The 25,116-nt window shown below is 48.2% G+C and overlaps 1 protein-coding gene and 1 pseudogene across 1 annotated transcript in view; one reads left to right on the forward strand and one right to left on the reverse strand.

Annotated features, from left to right (window-relative positions):
* LOC142566204 (uncharacterized) overlaps positions 1-20,434 on the forward strand; it is a 37,531-nt pseudogene extending 17,097 nt beyond the window's left edge.
* Positions 1-25,116, reverse strand: part of LOC142566124 (Kv channel-interacting protein 4-like) — a 587,487-nt gene that overhangs the window by 453,379 nt on the left and 108,992 nt on the right. The gene's annotated exons all lie outside the window — the stretch shown is intronic.

Here is a 25,116-nt window from a genome sequence, read left to right on the forward strand (position 1 = left end):
GATCGATTGCAATCGGCGCGCCATGGTTGTTACCGAACGGAGCAGCACACGCTGAGCGACTAGACATCTGTGCGTGCCTCGTGCCACCTGCAAAAACGGCGGCGGCGCTTGGAATGCAGACGTAGCCAGACATCTGCGTGCAGAAGCTAGACGGACGCGAGCCGTCTGCAAGCCTGAAAATGCGCAAAGGACTCGCGACCGCGACGGTGAAGGACGACTTCGAGCGGTGGGAACGAAATTAGCTGTGGACCCCGACTTGAGTCTCCTAATCGTGGGTGGTTCAAAGACTGCACGGAGGCCAGCTGATTCTTAGTGAACCGGTTGCTTAATCTATTTTAGTAGGACGGGATGACTCCTCTCCACTCAGGGATCAAGGAGGAATCACATCGAAATGTTACTCGTCGTCGGTGCTTCTTTAATTTTATATCTTGGATAAGAGCAAGCATAATATCGACTGTAGGACGTGGGAGACAAGGCAGGTGCTCGAGTATGCATTCTGGATCAAACAAGATTGGCAGAAAGCAGCACGGGATAAATTCGTCGGTGACCTTTAAACATTGAGCAACAAACGAAATACTTAACGCCTGCATGTCGTTCACGAAACTTATCAGAAAGGGGTTGCGAAAGGAACGGATCAGCTTTTGCAAGGCAGTGCTACAAAGTCTTCCAGTGGTGTCTTTGACAGTGAAACAACAAAGGAGAAGAAAAGCAGCCCATCCTCGCCCCATAAAAATAAAGCGCCAAGAATATAGAGAGTGTTACGAAACGCGCAAAGATTCGTCTCAAATAAATTATTTTACCCCTTGTACCAGGGATCGACGTCTTGTCGCTCAGGCCGAGCAGTTGCGCCATGCATATATTTCGAGCCCACGCCACGTGTAACCTTATATCCTGTTGGCGCTCAACCGTGCTGCAAGATCTCAGAGAAAGCGCCTCGGATAACTAAGCGCACGACCCTCCTTTGTCCGGGGCAAGAGCGGTGCAATATCTTCTTTTAAACGGCGTTTCCACGGCGCCGTTCAGTGGTTGTTGCGCTGTTTCACTCTCTCAAGCACGGCTGCCGCGTCCACGGTACTGTAAAATGCCATGAGTCCATGTAACGCGCAGCACTTACTGCTATCGAAAGCCTTGACTCCTTTCCAGCAGAGCTACACCTAAAGGTTAGCTGTGTCCTGGTGTCTGAACGTGTACCTGCAAGGACGAGTAGGCAGCGCGTCGTGTGCTTCTCGCGGTTCCTACCAGACACTTGAGCACCTTAAATTAGAGTGTCCTGCTTTCCTTTCGCAGCGCACGTGCATACTAAGGGACTATAGCCTACTTGGCCTGCAGTGTACGAAACTTGATCATTGCCTGTATCCGTGTGGCACTGTGCTTCTCGACGCGACCAGGCTCATCGCCCCCTGCTTATTTTTTCTACAATAAACTGGCTCGGCTTCCCGTCTGTGAGATATATTGCACGAGACGAAATATATATATTTTTTGCTGCCTTCGCTTTTGTATTTTTACATCCTTCTGTAATTAGTGTGACCTGCATGTTTTTTTTATATATATATTCCTGCGTGTATGCTCTGTTCCTACTTGCTTAATTTATGCGTTCGCTTTACCTTCGTCTTTGTGGCCTGTCATCTTCCTGTTTCTTTCTTCTTTTCTTCTCTTCTTCTTATCTTCAACTGACGTTTCTATCCCACCCTTCCTAAAGAGTAGGCAGGCTTTGAGCCCCTCTCAGTGGTAGTTGCCAGTCTGCTAATTACCTATTTCCGTCTTTGTGCATGTGTGTTTTCGTATTAAATAGTAGTAACAATACATATTTCGCACAAATACTGTTTTTTCCAAGAGGACGGAATGAGAAGTTTGAGCGAACGCGTGTGCATCTCATGTGGCGAAGACAGGAATTGCTGTCGTTACAAGCCAAGGTGCAGTACACATTCCAGCGACCTAAACCACGCCGCCATTGGTGAAGCGGACGACTTGATTTGAAGCAGGTGTTAAACCTTTCTTTAACCCACGATGCAGGCGTTTCTCATAATAGGTATCTGGCCTCCGGTGTCAATCAATGCTTGCACGTGAGCAGTATCCCCATCAACTTCAATTAGCTTCTGGTCTGTAAAGAACGAAAATATAAATCTTTTGGGGAAAAAATGGCAATCCAGCAATGTGAGCAAAGCCTCCGAGAATACGTGTCGCCTGAGCCCTTTTGGAGATTCCATTACCAAGCCGTATATTATAGTTACTTAAGAAATGGTCGCAGTATATGTTGCTGTCTCTGTCTCCAGCTTGGCTTAAGTAATTAGCGGGTAATTTGTGCTGATAGACGTCGCCCATACATTCGTTGAACCCTGGAAGGATGGCCTGCACCTCATACGCAATTTTGATGCTTCTCATCCAACGATTCGACGCTAAGACGGGCTGCTTGCTCTGTTTCTCTAGCTAAAGGTTAACAGAAATAATGAAGTGTATTGCCGGCAGAGGTTGCAAAGAAGATTATTTCTCATCTAGTTCGTTGTCCTAGATCAGACGCAGAAGAAAGAAAGAAAGAAAGAAAGAAAGAAAGAAAGAAAGAAAGAAAGAAAGAAAGAAAGAAAGAAAGAAAGAAAGAAACCAACGTGAACACAGCACGATCGCAAAACCAGGGCACTGCTAAACATGCGCCATGATGACGATCTCACTCTGCTTCGTCCAACACGGCCACGACGTACCGTCTTCTGAGCACGCAAGCGAGCTGCAGCCGCTCGTTTGGGGTCAGCCCATGAAGCTCACGAGCAGACTGCCGCTGGTACAAGCAGGTCTACCGAAATAGCTCGGTCTGCGCCGCGCGCGTGCACTAGGACCGCCAGGAATTGCAGAAACGAAAGCAATCGACGGAGGTGGCAACGTGACGAACTGCAGGCGACGCTCAGCACGGGCTCTCTCAATGCTGCACGGAGTGGCACGCAAAGAAAACAGCCCGGCGAACAGGGGCGCGCACGAGAAAAGACAACACAACAAAGGACCGAATAGCGGGGCGCCCGGATGGGCCGCCCAATGCTATCGCCTTCCCTGCATCCGACACCTCAGCTCCCCGCGGCGCCTGCGGCGGCTACACAGGGTCAGCTTTTTCTACGCGCAACGAGCGCGTCCAGGAGATGGAACGTGTTCGGCAAAATGCAGCCAGACATTCCCTTCGTCACTTCAACAAGGGATTAGATGTGTCTGGCTCATGAGTATAGACATTAAGCGGAACTTTTACCAACCCCATTTCACGAAGAGCGAAGGGGTACGACAACGACAAAAAAGGTTCCCCTTCTGCCCTTCGTTACATTCGTGGCTGGAACAGCGCAGACATCAAATTACTGTGTAGCAATTATTTTACTTTATTCGCTAGCTGTAGACTCAAGAATATCGGTATATCAGGTCCGAAATAATCTAGCGCGTAAAGAGTAAATCCTATCATACCCTATAAATCGACCAGTTTCGAACAAGCGTCAAGCGCAACGTGCTTTAGACCTGGAAGCTACATCACGACAATGGGAGGTTGAGATCAAGTGGTATCACAAACGACTGACGCACGTGCCAGTCAGCCCAGTTCTCTGTTCCTTCTGTGCTGCCGAAAGCCACCGATGAAAAATGCGCTGCGCGGAAGCCTTGGTTTGGGCCCTGCACCAACCAGTAATGGGCACTTTATCACGTTGACCGCATGTATCATGTATCTATCTGACTGTGGATCCTTTTTACCACACCTGATTCATGCAACCTCATTCCGCGATGGCTGCCACCCTGCCACAGCACAAAGAGCTCATGCGCGCTAGTTCCGTGTCTTGTGTGTCCTCCGCTGAGAGTATTGTCCGCACCGGAGTGAGGCGTCGGACACCGTAATGCGATTTTCAGCAGTTGAGCGGAGCGGTGCGTACAATCTCGCGAGCGCGTCGTCTTGCACACAGGTGGCTCCGTGATGGGGCGACTACGCTTTTCCGTAAGCGGCGACAACAGTCACTGTTCTTGCAAGTGGACGCCAGCAGTGTGTCACGTTGCTCGGCTTCTCCGTGTTGGCGTGACTTGCTGGGTTAAGTTATTGACATATTTATTTCTACATTGGCGCCAGCGTCTGCGAAATGCGGTGTGCGATTCGCCCGTTCCGTTAAGCTGCTTCTAGCCCGCCGACGAGGGCGCATCTTCCTCAGTAGAGTCTGATGGGTCACTCCGGCATGGCCTGCAACGAGCGACGCCAACCAGCTTTCCTCTGAGGCTCGTTGCCAACCGCCCAGCCGCAACTCGCGGTTGGCAACGAGAGAATGCAGAGAGAATGCAGCTAAGCTAGAGAATGCAGTTAGGCTTGCTCTCGCTTTAGAGAATGCAGCTAAGCTTGCTCATCCGGACACATTTCTCCGCAAATAATGCAACCCCCCCCCTCCCCAATCTCACAGAAAGCGGGTTACCCAAATCTGTGACCATTTTGCGGGCGCAGCATGCAGGGCTGCATGCGCTCTCTCCTGGTCGGGCACTCCGAGGCAGGGGAGCGCAGAGCCCTCACACTCTCTCCATAAGATGCGACCATGTGACTGCGTTCAGACAGCGCCGCCTGAACATACATAGCTTCTATGCGCCCCCTATGTCGCAATCCAGTAAGCTTATTTGTGTTCGCAGTGCGGAGTTAGCTTTCTTTGCCAACAGTCTCCAAGCCATGATCTGGAGGCGTGGATCTGTTTGAGCGCCAGAGAAGGCTTATGCCCTTTTCGTAGAGAGGTTAGGACTTGCGGCTTATATATTCTTTTAGAAATAATCTGGCAGCATTGCGCGACGTGTGTAGGGTAATGACACTTTTTCCACTCTGTAAGTGAACGTGAACAGCAAGTCTCTGCATATGAAACAGTCGAAACATCCCCCGTCCTTCCTATCCCCTTTACGGCGTTTCTCTCTTCTTCCTCTCCATTCACACGACTACAGAACTTCGTCCAAAACACCATAAAATATTTTGTACATTCTTTTAAAAGTGCTTCATTGCAATCTTGTGGCTGTTACTTTCTTTAATGAAGCGCCAGACGACATAGCAGACGAATAGGCTCAATACGGTGGAATAGGCTCAATAACGTGCGAACAGACAGACAAACGCTGTGTGCGTGTCTGCAACATAATTCTTGTGCGTCTGCAGAGAAATTCCATAGACAAATGGTGTCGTGACCCCGCTCTCCTCATCGTTCATTCCTGTAGAACGCCCACTCGAAAGTAAGCACAAATGACATCGGGCCCCGTGTCCTACTGCACGAAAAATCCCGTTTCTTCTATGAGAGGCAAAATATGTAAAAAAAAAAGGAACCTGGCGAGATGCCCACAAGCGCGAAGAGAGCTAAGCGGAGCACAACTTACAAAGAAATCTTCTTTCAGAATGTGACTTCAGCAAAGGAAGAAAAAAAAAGGGAGGGGATAAGAGGTGTTATGGGAGGGACCAGAGCAGGCGGTACTGCAACGGTCAGGACAGAGGTGGTGTTCGAAGACAGCGGCCTCATACACAGCATGCACTTCCACAAGAGTGGCGCAGGCAGCGGAGAGTCGGAGGAAGCACCTTCGCGCAAAAACTAATAGTAAACAAAGAAGACAACGGATGGAGATATGAGAATGGGCGGGAATCAAAATCGGTCTCCAGCAAAACAAGGCTTGGGCGGGGTTTTTTTAGTCATCGACTCGAGGTCGCGACGCACAAGGCGGGCGCGCTCTTCTGTTCGACAAGGTGTTCGCGGCGCGCAGCATCGCTCTTCATCGCCGGTCTCGGAGAAGAAAAATGAATGACCGCTGAAAGGTCTGCTTCGACGCAGTCTCCAGCTATCTGGATTTCGTTTTCTTGGAAAGAGCATCCTTCGATGCTCCGAGGCTTCGTCCGAAGGGAATGCCCGTGAAGGCCATAAAGCTGTAACATGCAGTTTTCTCATTCTCTAATGCGACAGTGAAGACGGCGTGAAAAATTGAGATGTCCTAGGAGCCCATTGAGTTTAATGTGGCGTCCTTATTCACTTATTTATTGCCTGCAATCTAGACAAACTTTTTGTGTCACCAATAACGTTTCAGTCCTTCTTTTTTTTAGTTTCCCAAAGTAAAAAAGAAAGACGTAAATTTAATGAATGAGATCTGCCTAAATTCAGTAATTAAGGCGAGTGATGTCTGTAAGGACGAATGTAAAAACTCGATAAAAGTAGGTGATTTGTTTGTTTTTAATTACATAGATTGGAGCCTATGTTGAAAATAAGTGTTTGCAAGAGGCGATAAACAGCATAATGTCTGCTTGTAAAGCTCTTGTAGCAATAATATGATTTGAAATGTTTTTCTACGACATCGATCCTAATAATATCACACAGGATGTGTGTCGAAACGCGCAAAAGAAGCCCTATGGCTTTTCCATGATTGGGGGCAAACGCGAGCACTCGGCGCATATTTTGTCCGCTTTGACGTTGTTATGATTTCGACGCGAATATCGTTCTCGATGTGTCGCGATAGGAAACTGCAGGTAGATACCTACGTGACGCATCAGCCTGCTTTGGTAGACTAGCAAGAAGGCTTGCGGCTTGCTTAATTGCTTGTGCACGAGCGCATCCTCTTTCCGACCTCCTGTAAACGCCCATTGCTTTATGTAATCTTCTCTCTCTCCCGCTTTCTTATTTCTATTCCCGCTTTCCCTTACCCCAAGTGTAGGGTAGCAAACCAGACGCTCGTCTGGTTGATCTGCTTGCCATTATTCTCCTTGCTTTCTTTCTCTCTCTCCTGCTCTCACAGAGACTTCCTGACGCAAGAACCGTCACGGTCGGCACCTTAATGCATCGAATCGACGCGCCTCTGTGCAGCGTGTTGTGGCGCTCGCAGCGATAATGTGCCTGCCAGAAGTCGTTTGCAGACAGACAGCAAACGGCCATTAGTGCGGAATAATTAGGCACCAGTGATGACATCTTGAGCGAGCAAACTTGGCTCTGGATGATAGCAACACAAGCTCGGAAGGACTAATTGGTCCCCAAAATCTCTGGCGCATTTCAGGAACACCCACGCGTGAATTCAATGGCGTATACGTACACGGGGAGGCCTTCTAGAACCAGCTTTTATCCGACAAAACTTGCAGGGGCGCCACGCAGCCGTCCTCTAAGCCATTGTGCCTGGTCCGCTCTGCTCTCCTAATAACGCTGGCATATAAATGAAAACGAATGGCCTAGTGATGCTGCGGACGCTGTAGCCTGGCTGTGGATCGAACCGTATTCACTGGCTACGGTTGGTGCGTAGGTAATGCAAGATTGAAGTTTTCCCTCGAGGAAAGAGGGTGGAAACGACAAGGCTGCACTCCTTTGGTCGCCTTCTTTGAGAGCAGTGTCACCTCAGCTCCTGAAAGTGCGCGCGGTTCGCAGAGGGAACTGACGGCTCAAATTGAGAGCGAGCACCCTTTTCGCCGAACCTCCCCGCAAATTGATGAAGCGCCCAATTCGCGATTCAGGCGTCGACGGCTCGCGCGCCACACGCGACAAGCCAGAAATCGAGTTCTGGCGCGCCCGCTCGCGTGGCATGTCAGGTTACGGAGTCGGAAGCTGAAGCCGTGGCCGACCGTCGTCTTTCTGCTTATTCGCCTCGATCTCTGAAAATCGAAAAACAAGGACGGCCCCCGGCTTCGGAAAAGAAAGCCCCGTGTGCCAAGGCGCGAGGCATTGCGCGCAAGAAGCAGCAGAAGACGACGACGCTTATGCAGCGCGCGTGATCCGGCGCACAGCACGCGGTCGCGCCTCGACGATCTCTTTGGCGGAAGGGGAAAGGGGGGGGGCGTTAAAAATCGACGCCTTACATAATGCATGAAGTGGAAACAGAGTCGGACGCCGACGGCAACGCGAGCACGGCCATCGGGTGTAGAACCATTCATAATGCATGAAGGGCACCGCACACTCGGGACCCCGCGAACACCTCGAAGCCAGGGGCTTGCTCCGCAGGCCGTGGGGCACAAAGAACTCAAGCGGGCCAATGGAATGAAGCGGACCCGCGGCGGGCAGCAGTCGCGTCGTTAAGAGCCACCGCCTTGGTCCTCGGACCGAAAGTGCCCCCAATGTATTGGCATCGTTCCCAGACTCGTGCCCCGAGCTTGGGTCCACTATCTGGGTCCTCTATCGGAGCGGCTCAGATTCGGTGTGGACAAACTGTACGTACAGACAACTTCTGCGCATGCAAATGCTCGAACTGTCCTATTTCGACCAGAAGGCACTGTATCGTCTCAGGGTACAGTGCGCGTTTCTACACGTGCTTCAGAGAAGCTTAAGCGTTTTTTTTTCATCTTCCTTTTTATTGCATAACTTATCTCAGTGGTGCAGTTTTATCACAATGCAAAATATTTCACTTTCAATTGTTAGACATCCGTGCAAAGATAGGCAGTATGACATCATTAAATTTATTTTCTGCAAGGACAAAATGAATGAGGGGGAACCAGGGGGTTCATTGCAATGTCTAGCTTCTCTAACCAAATACATTTGCAATAATTTCATGCTGTGATATTCTGTCTAGTAAGGAGCTCTAGCTGTCTTTCCTTGCAAACTTTCTGAACCAGTTTCATGTCGGTTCCTTAGGTTACAGCGTGTTTGCCAAGTATGCTTTAACGCTTAAGCAACGCTGTTTCAAGACCGTTAGTGTTTATGGCCAGTCGCTGCTGAACATTCTTTGTACGTCACAATCAGCTCGATTGCTAGCGATGACTGTCGCAAGCCTTTGAGGCCTTGAATATTTAAATAAACTTCAGCAACACGGATGTAATATTGGTGTAGACTGAACGGAAGAAGACTACGAAGAGAAAACTCAGGGATCGGGAACTAGAACAAAAGCCAGCAGTAAGCAAAAGCGCTTCAAAAACACTGGGGTCGCCAAAACAAGATCGTACTCGGCGTGGAAATTATTGAAGTCGCCAGAAGACGGCTATTACAAGTGTCAGAACTGTTTTGTGTCTTTTAAACGTGCAGTACAATGCAGACGCACGCTGTGCCTAACATTAGTGCCCTTAAAATCAAGAAGCCGAATTCACAAGGTCTCCCGTTCGTATGTGCTCCTTGCCATTGGCTCGCCGAACAAGCTGCAGCCTGTTTCCAACTAGTGCGTTTCGCCACGGAGTGGAAGAAAGCACATGCCAGCGGTTGTCTCAATTATACTCCCTCCCTCGATGCGATGCGCCAGTGCTTGCAGGCACCGCGTGAAGCGACTTGTCAGTTTCGAGCTGCCCTGCCTTGGCAGATCATTGCGCATTCCTTCCTTCTTTTTTGCTATTATTGCGGCTTAAATGGATTCGATGCGCTATAATGCGATGTAACGTGCCACTGTAGCATTCATTTAGACGCGGTCATAACGTATACGAGACGGAGAGGCGTATATACTGCTCTTGGTGTCGTTCAAGGCCGGGAAGGTTGCGGTAAAATGTCGAACCAATCAGATATCGTCGACCCGTGAGCGAACTTGCTCACGACACGTTGTCTACGCACAGCTCAAAGACAGAGCCAGCCGGGGTGACGAAGAAGTGAATTACCCGACATCAAAGAACAAACGCGCGCAGTTTTGTAGGAATTGGAAGAAGTAAAAAAGAAACGCAGGAAATAGCAAGCGAAGATTCCTTCCTCTATATGTGCTTCTGTGAATGGGCACACTCATTCTTGTCTGCCAAACGTAAGCGGAAAAGCATTGTTGTGCGCCTGTGCGTATAACGTAAGCTGCACCGGGAAAGAATAGCACAGAGTACCTATGACAAGAAAAAAGACAAAAAAAAAATACTGCGTAATACGGCGAGCTTCCTCAAAGAAAACTAAAACCTTGTGCAAATATTGACGGCTGAATTGGAGAGGTCCCTACCCTAACACGGCATTAAATGGACTGCGTGCTGTCTCGTTTAAAGGCTCCGAGCACGAATGACGCTTCAAACTCAACAAGATGCGTAAGACTCAGAAGCGCTGCTTTTAGTTCTCTTGCTTCTTTCACGTTTCTGAAGAGAACAAGTTGCGCAAAAGAACGCCTTGCAGCCTAAAACTGTTATGCGTAGTCAATATCGACCCTGAAAGCTGCAGAAAAAAAAACAACTCGTATGGTTACACGCAGCGCGAACAAACACGACGCACAGGCGCATGTAATGGCAGGACGAGCACTCTATCCTGTCTTCGTGCGTTCTTTTCAGTGTAGCCTGCTCGCAGTGTGCCGCGATATTCATTGTGCGACGCATTATGTGTGCGTCGCACAACATTACTGTCAACAAACAGCATTGCAGCTCCGGCCACGTCTATCTGGGCGGATAGAATTGGGGATTTATATACTGACGTTATATGGTGCTTGGAATGCAAATACCAGCAAATGGTCTTATATAAGGACAGTATGCTGACCGACAAAGTAGTGTCGGTAAGCGCACTTCCTGTTTTGCGTAAGAAAAACAAATAAATCCCTACATAAAACGGGAACATAAAAAGTCGGCTCATAGGTATCTCTAAAGCACACCGACCTCTTAATCGAACAGCAGATCATACTCAACTGATTCTTAGATTTACTTGATTTTATATGATTTATCCTTCAGTATGCGCCACTGGTTGCATGTGCCCATTCTTGGTCTATCCTCCAGGATGGGTATGTACAAATTTCACAGAAGAGTTACAAAATCCTTAACTGTAGCTATATTTGCGTCATACTTCTCTGCGCATACACCTGTCATCACCGTTAACCCCGTTACAAGCATCATACATCGCCTCCATCTTCGTGACATGGCTGCGTGACTGGCTTCTGACACTGTGCATCCGCCTGATTTGTTGCGTGCATTGCGGCAGAGCTTGTGAGCAGTGTAGTGCGCAAACGTAAAAATTGCATGAAATCAAAGTTGTGACCTGTGTGATAAACTGAAACATGACCTATAAATAAAGATCAACATTGCCAGAGACAAGTTGTATAAAATGAAAGTAAACACATTTGTACGTATCGCCGTTAGTTGTACAGCATTTAACCAATCACTTGAATAAAGCTTCGCTTCATATCGATTCCAACGTGTGCGCTGAACCTGCACTTATTCCACAGTAAAATATACAGCCTAAACAATTAAATGCCACCGCGGCTCAGCACGATTGACACGCTGATATGACTTCTATTCGCTTGTTACGCATTTGCAGGCGAATGAAGGCTATTAAATCAAACCATTTCTGACCATTGCGTGCGCAAAAAACACCAACAACGACAACGATGATGACAACGGCATTAACAAGGCAAGTGAGATACAAGTCTCGCTGTGCACAAAAAAAAAAAGCCTAAAATAAAGTAAGCTATAGTGCGCCTATTTGATTAAATTAAAATGGCCGATTGTTATTTGCGAAATCAATGCAGTGTATAAGGAGAGAGAGAGAGAGAGAGATAGATAGATTTGCTAACATTATTGAGAACCAGGAGATATTAACCTGGTTGATGACATGGCAGGTTATACTATACATATAATCAGTGAACACACAAACGTCGCATACGCCCATGGACACACACATACACCCTAAATATATTTGCAAAGTCCCATTACGGCCTGTGGAACTCATAAAAACTTCGCAGCGCACCACGCACCAATGATGCTTGCCCCCGCGCCGAGCATGCTTCAAGCTCGAGTCGCACTGCAAGTGTAGCGCGCCCTTCAGAGATTGCCTCTCGGACAAGCAATGACTGCTGCAATATGCTGCAAGTGTCATTACACTCATTACATTACACACAGTGTGAATTACACGCACACAGAGCCCGTCATTACACACAGAGCTACACACAGGATCATTACACACAGAGCCCGTCCGGGGAGTCTACCCGCTGATTTTTTTCACTTAAATTAGTTCATGCTGGCCAAATTACTGAGGCCTAGTAGCTTATGGAAATTATAAGACGCATCAATTTTATAAAATTGTCTGTACTGGAAAGTTTGCGTCAGAGAAGTCATGTCTTTCATGGGGAAAATGAAACGAATGCTTAAATAAAGCAAAGAGGAGGAGGAGGAGAAGGGAGGTAGAAGAGGAGGAGGAGGAGCTGAGCGACTGCTCAGCGAGAGTGTCACTTGTAGTTGGAGGCTGAACTCTAAGCTAATAGGAAGGCTTTATGAGGGCGTGAGCTACATATCTACAAAACGGAGAGGACGGATGGGAACAGAATGCAATACTAAGACGGTAGCATCCATTCCATCTCGTCCGACCAGCCCGACCACATGGCTCAATGCTCTGTAACTCGTCTACCGTGTTGGAAATTCCACCACAATGTGTTCCACCTGAACGTCAGTTTCTGAAAGTGGCCGAATTGGTGTTAGCCGCCGGTTAGAGTAGTTAAGAAGTATCTTTATTGCAGGAACAGTGTAACCCACTCATAAAGGGAGCACCATATTGTGCATCAAAGCCTCCATACTCCACCACGTACCTTTCGAAGACTTTATTAGACAGCAAAGTAAGCGACAGTAGTGTTGCGTTTCGCCTGCGACACGCGGTTTTGCCGGCGCGACTGCGGCGGGGCGGCAGACATTTTGGCCCGTTCGTCGTCGCCGCAACGCTCCCCGCCAGGTGTTTCCAGGCGTTTCCAGGCATGTTCCGATGCCACGTGTCTTCATGTGCGTGTGTGAGTGTATGTGCCATTGTGCCCAAACCGGGCGATGCGAAAGCAGGGGTCACCCTCTCATTCCAGTCATTGTGCCTGAACCAGGCGATGCGAAAGCAGGGATCACCCTCTCATTCCAGTCATTGTGCCTGAACCAGGCGATGCGAAAGCAGGGATCACCCTCTCATTCCAGTCATTGTGCCCGACCGGCAGCGCTACGACAGTGTGCGTCACCATTAGCCCATTGTACATTCACGTGCTCGTCTATTGAGGGGTTCCTTCTTGCCCTCAACTGCGAGAGTATAAAAACAGCTGCCCCCGGACGCCAAAAGGAGGGCTCCGATTTCTTCTGTTGAGTAAAGTGCTCTCCCGTCTCTCTACTTCGGTCAACCTGACCGCCAACTCTTTGCGATGTTAAAATAAACAAGTTGTTTTGTTGTTACCAGTCGACTCATGCTTTGCCGGGACCTTCGGATGCTTCCAGTTGTACCCCAGGCCGCCAGGCCAACGCTACCCTTGGGGCTTGCGACCCAGGTACAACCACGGGCGTCAGCGCCGAGTTCCCAACAACCGATGCCATCGGTGGGATCCAAACAGTAGGCAGCAGTCTTAGGCACTTATCTGTGCATAAGTAAGTCTGTAGACCTTCGTGTCGTATGTCGGCTCTAATCGATACGGAATGCTAACCGGTTTGTGCCTTGGGCGCTATAGACCACACTGCACAAAGGAACAGCAGCGTACACAAGCCCTAGTTTTCAAAGTGCTTTGTTTAACCTTGTGTGCACCGTTTTCTTCTCTGGGTACGTTTTTGATACATACGAATTCGCTATACAGCGTTCAACACTCGCTACGCTCAGGTTTCAGAATATCACGAAATATTCGCAGCCAAGCAATACTTGAGTACTCACGCCTTTGTTTCCGTAATGGACAAACCACTGTGAACATAAACGTGTTTTATTGATGTCACACGAATAAAGTAAAAAAAAAACAAGAAAAGAGCAAAAACTTCAAGATTTGAAAGAAGATTATTATCTATATTTTACATTTGGAGGAGGCAGCTATGATCACCGTTGTAAAAAATTCCACTAAGTCTCTATCAAAAGTATAATCAAAGTAGGCACGTGCACATGTGCGTAGAAGGACCGCATACGCATGCAGCGTATTCAGTAGCCATCCATTATGCCATCTTTTCTTTCCCCCGCTGCAGTTGCCAGACGCCCAAAAGAGTCACACCTTTTTCGTTGCGACCAATTCCGTTCCATCGAATCGAGTCCCTGACAAAGGAGGGACGAGCTCCTCGCAAACATTCGGCAGGCACTGCCGGCAGCCCGAAGGACTCTCGAAGCGCAGAACGTTTGCCACCTGTGACACAGTTTAAAGAAAAAAAACAACAACAACAATTAAAAAAAAAACTTGAGCGCCATTCCTGGCCGCGTACCTGCTGCGTGTGCGCCGCCGCTCGCCAGCCAACAACGCATCGTCGCCGAGCAAAGACTTTCCATCGGTACCGGAATGAATCACGATGCCATTCTGCGCTGTTTATACTGCTCGGCGGTGGAAAGCGCGCCTCGAGGCATTTTCCCCCGCTCGGGAAGAGCGGGCACAATGCCCGGCGAATGGACGGCGAAAAACGCGCCCACGAAAGCTCCCAGCCGGGAGAAAGCGACGACAGCCGGGCTGCGCCAATGAGCGATATATTGCTTCGGTGACGACGAAGCGCTTTTATGCCTCGGTTGTTTTCCTTCGGCAGGGGTAAGAAAATCGGCGAGCGTTCTCCGAATGGAAAGTGTCCGCCGCTCCAATTCAACATCGCGCGCATTATACGCACCGGCTCTCCCCCTCTGTCAGCGCCACGCACTCACAAACACGCGGAGCATTTAAGCCGAAGATTACCTGCCGCGTACTTCCGGCGAGCCTCGATCAAAACACAAGGTAATGATTGTATCCCGGTGAATGACGGAACGAACGACATTTTTGCCTCTGACGGCGAAACCAAGAGGAAAATGGAAGTCCAGCAAGAAGGCAGATGAAAATAAGAACTCCAGCAAGCCATGTGTTACTTGAAGGGATGTATTGACTCAGCAATCGAGATTATACGTCGCGGAACCCTAGGTTAGACGAGAGGTGATTGCGGGACGCACCGCGGCCTCGGTATTGTACTGTTTGATTTGATGCTGAGTTGGATATTGCCCAAGGGAAAACTAAGGTATCCAGATTGTTGCGCCCAAAATCACTTCTTCCTCATGCACACTGTATTTGTATTGTGCTCGCTACGTTGCCGTCTTCGCGAAAAAGCTAATACAGCAGCAGGTTTCGATTTATCTCGAGACGTACGATTGGCACTTTTCGCGGAAAGCAAGGCAATGTGTATTTTTTTGTTTCTGTAACAAATTGTCACTCTATATTCACGGCGAAGCATATCCTTCGGTGCTTTATTGTTATCTTGACGGGAACTTTGTCAAATGCTGGCTGCCCTTGCGAGAAATCTGCCAACACTCACTCCAGTCCTTTGGTACAGCGAATGCTCCTGACCACCGAATTCATGAAGCTTCTCGTTCGCAAATTATTTTCCATTGGCCAGCCACCTTCGCAAATAGTTTGCTAAACATCGGGATTGGCTGGAACTCTCTCATGAACAAATCTAGCGCAAGATTTCTTTGTGTTGGGCTTTATATATATATATATATATATATATATATATATATATATATATATATATATATATATATATATATATATATATATATATATATATATATATATATATATATATATATATATAGAGAGAGAGAGAGAGAGAGAGAGAGAGAGAGAGAGAGAGAGAGAGAGAAGAAAAGGGAATGGCAGGGTGGTTAGCCAGAAGGGAAAACCCGGTTTGCTACAAGGGACGTGGAGGTAAAGAAATAAGAACGTGCCCAGTTCTTGTGCTACGGACATACTCAAGTAACTGTGACAGCAGTATATGACTGTCGGCGTGCCTGTTACGTTAATCTATTTGCCCAGAATTTGCATTCCCTCGTTTGTGCGCTGCAGGCAACTCGTGTGACGTAACCATGCCGGCGTCTTACTTAGAGGGAACAGTGGCTTCTCCGAGGAGAAAAGAGGATTTCGTTTGGATTTTGAGCTGTTTTCGCAGCATGCATTTGTGTAATATTTTGTAGAGATGATCATCACCCTGTGACCTACATACCGAGCTTAGCTGTCCGCGATGCTCAAACCTGGCGAGAGAGCTTCTACCTAAATATACTAAAACGAAGAAATCGCTTTGTCCGGCATCCACGTCACCGAATTTGACAAAGTTTGTTGCATACAAAAAGAAAAAAAAAGTTAATAGCCACCAATCGGGGGATCAGGAGCCGAATTCACGAAGCTTATTGTTTGTCTGTGTTCGTTGCCACTGGTCGGTCGCCTTCGCTAGTTTTATGTCCAGCGTCAGGATTGGCTGGAATTTTCTCTTACGACCAATTCTAGCGTCAGAGTTCTTTTGTAAATAAGAGTCCAGGGCCTGTGTTCGGAAAAATCTCCTACGTTAGAGTTATTCGTAAGAGCAAATTCCAATCAATCGTGATGACGAACACATTAGTATTATTAGCGCGAAGGCGGTCGAACAACGGCAAAAATCATTTAGCAACGCTAAGCTTTGTGAATACGGCCCCCGAGCCCGTATTCACAAAAACATCTTACCGTGCAACTGTCTGTAAGAGAAAAGTTCTGCCAATCCTGATGCTCGACATGATATTAGCGAAGTCTGTTGGCCAACGCCAAAACACATTTACGAACGAGGCCCTTAGAACTCCTCGTAAAAGGAAATTCAGTCAATCATATAGCTGGACGTATTATTAGTGAAGGCGATTGCCAAGTCCTCTTATGCCTCATTATGTCATTATGCCAAATCCACTTATGCTTCATAAGTGCCGAGACCACTTATGAACGAAAAGCTCGGTTAATTCCGCTCCAGGGCCCGTATTCGCAAGAAGCTTTTAAGCTAGAATTTTTCCTAAGGTCAAATTTCAGTCAATCCTGAAGCTGGACATATTATTTTGCGTAGGCAGCCGACCAATGGCAAGAAAGTACATACTAATGGGAAGTTGTGTGAATATGACCCTAGATTCTTTTAATTAGGCCGTGAAGTGTATTTTTTTTCAAGAATGGCCGGACGTCAAAAAATATCCCGATTTTGTAAGATGCATGTATTGGTGCATCTAAATATTATTATTATTATTATTATTATTATTAATATCTGCACATCATTCTGAAAGTATGAGTTTGTGAATAGTACTCGTGGCAAACTGATGTCAGGCAGGACGACTGCAAAGGAAAGGCAGCGGCGAGGAGCCCAGAGTCTCCAGCCTCTGAGCACTGTCACTTGTGTAGAAGCGCAGGCAGAGAAAATGAGTTGAAGGAGCCAGATAGCTATCTCTGTCATATTTAAATGAGAGAGGCAAGGAGAGGAGACAAAATACGGAGGCTTGGATTGGGACTGCAAAAGGTGTCGGTAAAGGAAACTGCGGATATGCTTTCCAACAAACTCTTTTAAGAGGTGCCACTTATCGCATGTTTAAAGAAAGAGCATGTATAAAAGAAGCCACTAAATATTTTTAAGTGATTCAGAACTGCGAGACACGCTGAATAAATAACAAACTGCCTGAAATACAGACTGTTTCTGCGAAGCGGTGTAGCCGTTAGAATCCGACCTATTGCAATTTTTGCGTTAACCGTCCGACGCTAGCGTCATGGACATGTTAAACATGAACGTTTGAGTGAAGTGGGGTCGTGCGGGGACCCATGGCGCCCGGGAGGTCCCAAATTCCTTTGCAAAATAAAGCTTTTTCCTCCTCCTCCTCCTCCTCCTCCTCCTCCTCCTCCTCCTCCTCCTCCTCCTCCGACGCTATCGTGTGTTTAGCAGAATTCAGCCTCCCGGGCTGTCTTGGGGATTCGCATTTCTCCGTTCGAATTCGCCCGGCGTCGCCCGGCGCCCGGACGGCTCGCCCTTGGTTCCTTCGTGAATAGAGCAGACTCGGAAGTGAATGCAAGTGGAGCCTATCTTTCCCTCGTCTACTTCGCTAAAACAAAATAAGAAAGCGTTCGCTGCGCTGCGCATTATTTGTCGATCCGGACCACCGACCCAATCCTCCTCCGCAGCAGCTGATGACAATCAAGCTGAGTGGGCCGAATACTCTCGCATCCGACGGCCCCACTGTCTGCCGTTTCTAAGCAGTCTTGTTGCGCTGCACAGTGTTTGCTTACCGCCTTATTTTTCTCCTTCCATTGTTTTGCCATCGTGTCTTTACGCAGGATATTGAAAGAAATGCACGTTTCGTTGGTCTCCCGGTGTTTTTCTTTTTTTTTCACTCTCTCTCCCCCTTTCCCATACAGGCGGCTTGTGTAGCGTACAGGTTTCACGCTGCCACATACGCCTTTCGGCGAGAGGAAGTCGCCACCCCTGACGACAGCGGTCGTCTACGAGAGCGAGTGAACAAAGGAAAGTCGTGAGGGCGCAACCAGACGCCTACGCAGTCTAAACTTGACGCCAACTAGTGAAGGGGTCTGAAGAGAAGCGACACGCGTTTGCAGGACCATTTTCGGTGACGTTATCGGTGTAGTCTACGCACGCACAGTTAAGTCACTGCGCAGCTGCGTGAAAAGGCAGATTGAATGCGCTGCATGCGTAAGCCACGGGCTAAGTAGTCGACAGTGTTTGAAACAACTGATCAATGTTCGCCTAAAACGCAGAAAGGCGCACTTACAGCCGTCGTCACCGTCGCCGTCACTATGAAGTGCGTTAAGATCATATCGCGCCCCGCGCGCCGTGTATGGTTGCGAGGAAAAGCGTGCGAGGGTGAACCGAGAAGGAGGGTGACTTGATGCGCGTAGACTTCCCGCGCGCGCAATGTTGCAGATCACGTGATCAAGCACGCTATGGGGGAGGAGAGCGCGCGTTTCCTCCTCTAGCCTGGCCGTGGCTGCGCATGGCTGTCTGCACGGCTGAGCGCATACGCGAACCACGCGTCGTAGCTTGGATATAACCTGTGGCTGGTGCAAATGCTAAGCGTGAGCGGAGATGCCTGGTGGTTTCGTTCGCGCTGTGTGGCAGTGTTGGAGGTCGCGTACTATCAATTTTCCGACGCGAGTTCACGCTAGAGCCAGCACGAAGCGTTAGCTTCCCGCGGCTGGCGTCCATCATCTAGCCAGCGTTATGAGAGCGAGTGTTCCTTTTGTGTGAAACCCGACTTCGTTTAGTTGTCTATAGCACGTCACAAGTGTGCTAACTTGGGCCGGTTTGTACAAACTTATGCAAAAAAAAAAAGCGTTTTTGGACGGGAAGAGAACGGGACACGCGTAGCGCTCTTGTATGTCGACTCCTCTTGTGCTGTTCAAGAGCGCTTTTTCTTCGCATAGGTTGTCTAATACTTTTTTACTCCTATCGATGCTTCGCGTTTCGGGCGCAACTGCGACTTTTTTTTCTTTTTTTTTTTTTGTTAGAGTTCGCGCTCTGATTCAACTCGGGAGTGAAAAAAATAACGGTTCAAGTCGGTTTGAACCATTTAATAATATTTTTAATATTTATAATAATAATATAAGCTGATAGTAATTATAGGGAAAGAGCATAGATTTATTTTGTGCGAAAGAGTTGACAGTGTTTCTCAGCTGGACGGTTAGAATCAAAAGATGGCACGCGTGCTGTTCTTGAGGGCGCAACTAGTTTAAAAAAATACTATTGTCGAAGCACATCTTGAAAGCAAGACATCCTATTTATCGTACATACTTGAGTGCACACATACGTGTGTGATCAAAAGCGACCCCCAAAATATAGGAAGCGCGTTTCTTTATTTCAACTCTTCCCCACCGCGGATACGGACGGCGGGAACGAGGAGGGGCACGAGGAACACTGCGAGACGTATCACGAAATAGCCCATCGCTTGAGGCGTCGCACGCTCCCACCACCGGCCAATCAACTCGATAAAGCGCAAGCGGTCGCGTTTAGCCCACTCCAAACAAACACATCGCCACACCCAAAGTACATTAACAAACTCGCAGGGGGCAAGGAAAGCGACCTATGTAGGCTCTATTCACAAGCAAGGACACTCACACACATAATGTGTGAATGCACCTCGCTCCCGTTTTCTCATGCCCCGGTCAGCAGCGAGACTGACTGGACCACCTGGCTCAGTGCCAGGGACGTCGACCGGCAGCTTGTACTGGTGGACTCGGCGGAGAAGGCCAAGCAGGCCCAGAGCCTCACTTGAGCCCGATCCCTCAGCCACCTCCCTTCTTCCCCCTCCCCCCTTTCAATAAAGTTTATCACCACCACCACTACCCACCATTGATGAACCATCTCACAGTGATCAAATTCAAACGCTCACGAGTGTACAACCAACCTGCCTACCTCCCAACGCGACACGTCAAAAAAACCGCACTAACGATGCCGTTACTACAAAAATGACAACATGCTCGTGCGTATCTTCAAATAAGCTAGCATGGTTGAACCACAAGAGCAGGCAATGCATGGACGAAAAGCTCTGAAGAAGGTAGCCAACCTGAGCCGAAGGTTGTTATTTTTTTCTTTTCGGTTTTGCACTAGAGAAAAAAAAGAAAAAGAAAAGAAAACAAAGAAAAGGGTAACGTTCCGTTTCAGTTCAGGTTCTTGTAAAAAAAAGTTCTTATTTTTTTCTTTTTGCTTTCCGTTCAGTTTTGGTTTGATACCCAACTCTCACCTGCGCTAGCTGCGGCTTCCATAATACGTATATCTTACGTCTTGCGGGACTGCCCGCAGTCCTGCAAGGCCTGGGAGGACAGTCTGGCCCAGCTTTCTGCCTCTCACAGACTTGCAACCTTGGAGGTGTGGTTGGCAAACTCCTCCCCCGACACCATGCCCCGACATCCTTAAGGCCCACATTCATCTCCTGGGACCGGATGGGAACTAGGCCTCTGCCTTCACCTCTCGCCGTCCCTCCTCTATATGCAAAACCGGACTTGGGTCCCTTAAGACGAAAAAGACTCTCTTACTCAATGTGCCTGAAGAAAGACAGTTTTTGGAAATCCTGATGAAAGGCCACATGGCTTAAATTTTTATTTAGCCCTGCACCTCATAACACACAGCACTTCGAAGACTACAGAGGTAAGGCAGCAATAATACGCTATATATGTTCACTCCTAAAGCATCTGTACAGACTTAAGTTCTGAGCTGTTATCCGAGTATGTTACGAGTTGAATTGCTGTCAAAATGTTATGGGTGTTTCAATGTTATGAATAATCCTGCGAGAATTACCTGCGATACGTCCAAATGCCTTGACTTGTTTATTAGTAACTACGGATCAAATAACGTTAATTGTGCTTTTCTTTTCATACTGCTTGAGTGATCACGTGCCTGTATCCTTCCCTGTTAAACGGCAAGTTAAAAGGGCACCAGAGCGAGTTTGCTTTGCTTCTCACAAATTATTACGGAAGACTGGCTTCTACATTTTCGCGATGACATGTCACGTGGCCTGAGATAGTGTTATTGCTACTGCAAGTGCAGATTTCGCTTACGACGCTTTTCCGGAAACGTGAATTCCTTATTATGATAAACATTTTCCTTCCTCTCCTTAAGTACCGCTACGTCAAGGATACGTAAACCATGGGTAACAATTCAATTGTTTAAAAAAAACAAAAGAAAAGGGAAGGTTATTCAATAAATTCATCACATCCTGGGATGCTGATGAATTCAGAGAGCTTAAATCATTTCGAAATGGCGAAAATAAATTCGAAATTAGAGAATTACGTGCTGCGAAAACTGCGTTTTATAAAAAAAATTATTCGCATAGTGCAGCCATCATTGCAATAAGACATGACACTGGCTTCACTCTTTGCTGAATAGAGTGCCCGCTCCAGCGGAAGGGTTGGGTATAATTTCTCATTAGACGAGAAGCTGGCCGACTGTTCTAATAATTATTCTACTAATTTACCTCAACGCAATGTGAATGGCGACGCATGACGTTTCATTACAACCTGCAGTGCGCATTCAATGCTTTGGCGTCCCAGAACCAATTCAGAAGTAATTTAGTGTTTTCCGCACTAAGTAACAACAACGCCTGTCCAAGTTAGATTCTGTGGCAGTCAGGCAAGGTAGCAGGACGTCACGGATCGAAGTGCACGGGCCTTGTGCTGTTTAGGAGGCGTAGGACAAACGTCTCAATACGCTCGCTTGCCCGCGAGGAGTTCATAACTCGAAGGACCACTCAGCAGCGTTCACTTGGGAATTAATGCTTTCTCATTCACAACTCATAAGAATTGCTCGGGCGTCCTCGGAATCCTTTTTTTTTTTTTTGTCCTTGAAAAATTTTTTCGCGTGTTTTTTCCTTGTGTAAGCTAAGACTCAATTCCCCTCAGTATGTTCCATCGGCGCTGCTTAAGGACCTCGAGCACACGCAGTGCCTTAAAAACTCGATATATACAGGTCGGCCCTGCTTCCATAGCCTTATCTCGTGCAGGTGGATCGCCGGGTCCAATTTAGACAAATCAGAAAGGATCCCATAAAGGCTTGTGCGTACATAGAATCATCCCGCAGGCCCTAATGCACCGCCCCACCTCGCTGGTTCGGCGCACTGAGCGGCGCTATCACCATTAACCCAGGGACTAGAGTGAGGGGATGGGCAAGACAGAAAGAAAGAAAACAAAAAAAAACAATTAAAGAAATAAAAGAAAGAAGAAAAGGCAGCCCTCATCGAGGAAGCGCGCTCCCGCTCAGGTATACGCCGCCATTCGTAGCTGGAGCGCCTGATAGAGCTTGTTTACGTTTAACGAGGCGCACAGGCATGGGAGCATGACCACGAAGACAGGAGCCGCGTGTGGGAGAATGGGAAACGCTTCTTCCTCCCGATGAGGCCACATTAAAATAGCCCCCGTTCTTCCCGCGGGCTCAAAGCGCGTCCGCCGTCGGCGACCTGCTGCGAGGAGCTCGGCCAGCCACGCTCACCCGCAGCTCGTCGGCCCACCTATGAGCAGACGCAATAAACATCGTTACGCCCAGCTTCATGCGGCCGCAGCGAAAGCGTTGCCTGGGAAGCGCGCATCGGCGGCGGCCTGCGCAAGTGCGGCAAATATTTACACGCCACGGCGCTGCGGAGCCGTGGGGACGCCTAGTGGCCCGCATTGTATACATCGCGGGCCAACTGCTGCGCCTTTGCATCATCCGTTGATGGGTAGCGCATCTCGGCGTGGAATGAATCAGAGCCCGCACACGTGCTATGGGGATGAGTCGGAAGGTGCGGGTCGTTCCCGTGCAACGAAGCAGACCGCGAGAGTTCGAGCCGTGCGGGTGCGCGAGATGCCGCCCCGGAGCGCTCACCTCGTCCACGCAGTGCTCATCGCAATGCAGGCCATGTTTGCTAACTCTGGTGCAGAGCGCATTAAGCAGCGAGCTCCGTTGAAAGACCCACTCAGTACTCTGCTGAAGCCCTTCGCGAGACGAGCGAGAGTTAGAAGCACGTTCAGCCTGCCTGCTTTGCATAAAACTTTGAGGGAGGGAGTTACGGGAAATCTGCGACTTGCCACGTGCAGCTGTCGACGTTGAACGTAGCCCGTGCGTTACGAGTAAAACACGGGACTACCTTATTTTTGACGCGATCAGGAGTAAGTACACTTTAGAAAGGATCAGCATCGGTATTTGCAAACATCCCACCACTTTCCGCCTCTATCCGTGTTAGAAAGAGAGAAAAGAAAGGCTTTTTCAATGTCAGCAACACAATATCAACGAAGCGCATCAGTAGCTTATAGGTATCGCGATGTGTCTCACGCTGCAGTTTTGGTCCTGCAGTTCTTGCTCAGAGGCTTTGGATCTATTAGATAATTTATGTACAAGGACGATTACGTTCTAAATTCTGCGGTAAACCGGAAATTTATCAACAGCACGCCAAACTATAAATGTAATGAGCCTCATGATCTTCGCCATTGCAAAATTGTTTGATTTCGTCTAAGTTGTGCAACCAAGAATAGATGGAGATGTTGCTGTCACAAAGCGTGGACTATAAGGGTGTGATGGCCAGATAATCAGTACAATCTGCGCACATGACCGGGAACGTGTTATTACGTGCTAGTTAAAAGGGAGAACGATGATATGAACGCGAGCGCCTGCTCTAGCCTGGTACAATAACGAACAAAACGTGACCATTGAAAGTCAATGAGACATATAGGCCGTAGCGACTTTGCAGTAAGAAAAATTTTCAAATTCCTTTACGTATCGAAATACTTATTTAGAAATGCTGCAGTTGTTGGCCATGCATAATAAACAGACCTGTGCGCCAATGCAGAATTGAGGCTAGTGCACAGTCCGCGCGCAGCACGATGGACTCGGTCTAGAACACGTATATATGCAAACAAGCACGTGTTACAACATAGCGCGAGCCAACATTTTATGTTTTCGCCTCCTTGACCATGTTTTTCCTTCCATTCATGCTCAAGAAATCCTCCTACAAATCCAGTCAGCGTGATCACACCATGAGTTGACATACTCAACTCAGCGGCTGCAACGCATGGCGCTTCCCGCACTGCTCTCACCCACGAAGTAAGAAACCATGAAACTGGCAAAGCAATGTCAACTTCCTTCTATATCATCCATGATGGACGCACCTATCAATAGACTTCCAACTTATCCTTTAACAAAAATCAAGCTATATACGTTTCCTCGCCACACAATTGTATCAAAAAGGACACTCGAATCAGCGGTTGCACAACACATACGTTTCCAACATGCCTATCACTGCACAACCGATGTGGAGCGAAGAAACAAAATGGAACTGTGCGTTATGTACAGGCAGGGATTATGCAAAAGTTAAGCATGACCCACTGAGGAGGAGCCACGTTCGCGTTCATAAGCCTATCTCGAGAAGCGGCGCGTGGCGTGGATCTCGTGGATAAGTATGCCCGGAGTTGGCTCAGCGGAGTCGAAAGGAAGCCGCCACTCTGGCTTAGAGCCAGTAAGTATGCCGGTGGAGTTGTGACTTTCTCGGGCCTTCGTTCGCCGGCACCGGCAGCCGGGCGAGCGCTTAATCGGTCGACCGCCATTGGTGGGGGACCAGGGTGCGTCCGTATAAGGCGAGGTGGCCGGGCCTGGGCTTTGCCGTGTCGCTGGTCGCTAAGCGCTGTCGCCTCACGGTTTAACCTGCAACAGCCACCGCTGACGCCGGAAGCACGGAACCCGCAGCATTAAACATACTCGGTGCATTTAGTTGCGTTAGCATGCGGCGCACAGCACAAGCTGGCCTTTTCTCGTTTGGCTTGCGCGAGGGTCTGGTAGCACAAAGTCATTGAATAAATAACCTTAAAAAGCAAAGTCTTGCAGACACAACAGCCCGAAAACATGAAGGAGCACTAGACTCAAACGATAATGACGGTTTTTCAAAACCGGAACTGAAACATCATAGTCTAGTAGTAGGTCTGGTAGCACAAAGTCATTGAATAAATAATCTTAAGAAGCAAAGACTTACAGACACAACAGCCCGAAAACATGAAGGAGCACTAGACTCAAACGATAATGAGGGTTTTTCAAAACTGGAACTGAAACATCATAGTCTAGTATGAAGCAACCATGAT

The sequence above is a fragment of the Dermacentor variabilis genome, unplaced genomic scaffold (genome assembly GCF_050947875.1).
Source record: "Dermacentor variabilis isolate Ectoservices unplaced genomic scaffold, ASM5094787v1 scaffold_12, whole genome shotgun sequence".
Taxonomy (NCBI): Eukaryota; Metazoa; Arthropoda; class Arachnida; order Ixodida; family Ixodidae; genus Dermacentor; species Dermacentor variabilis.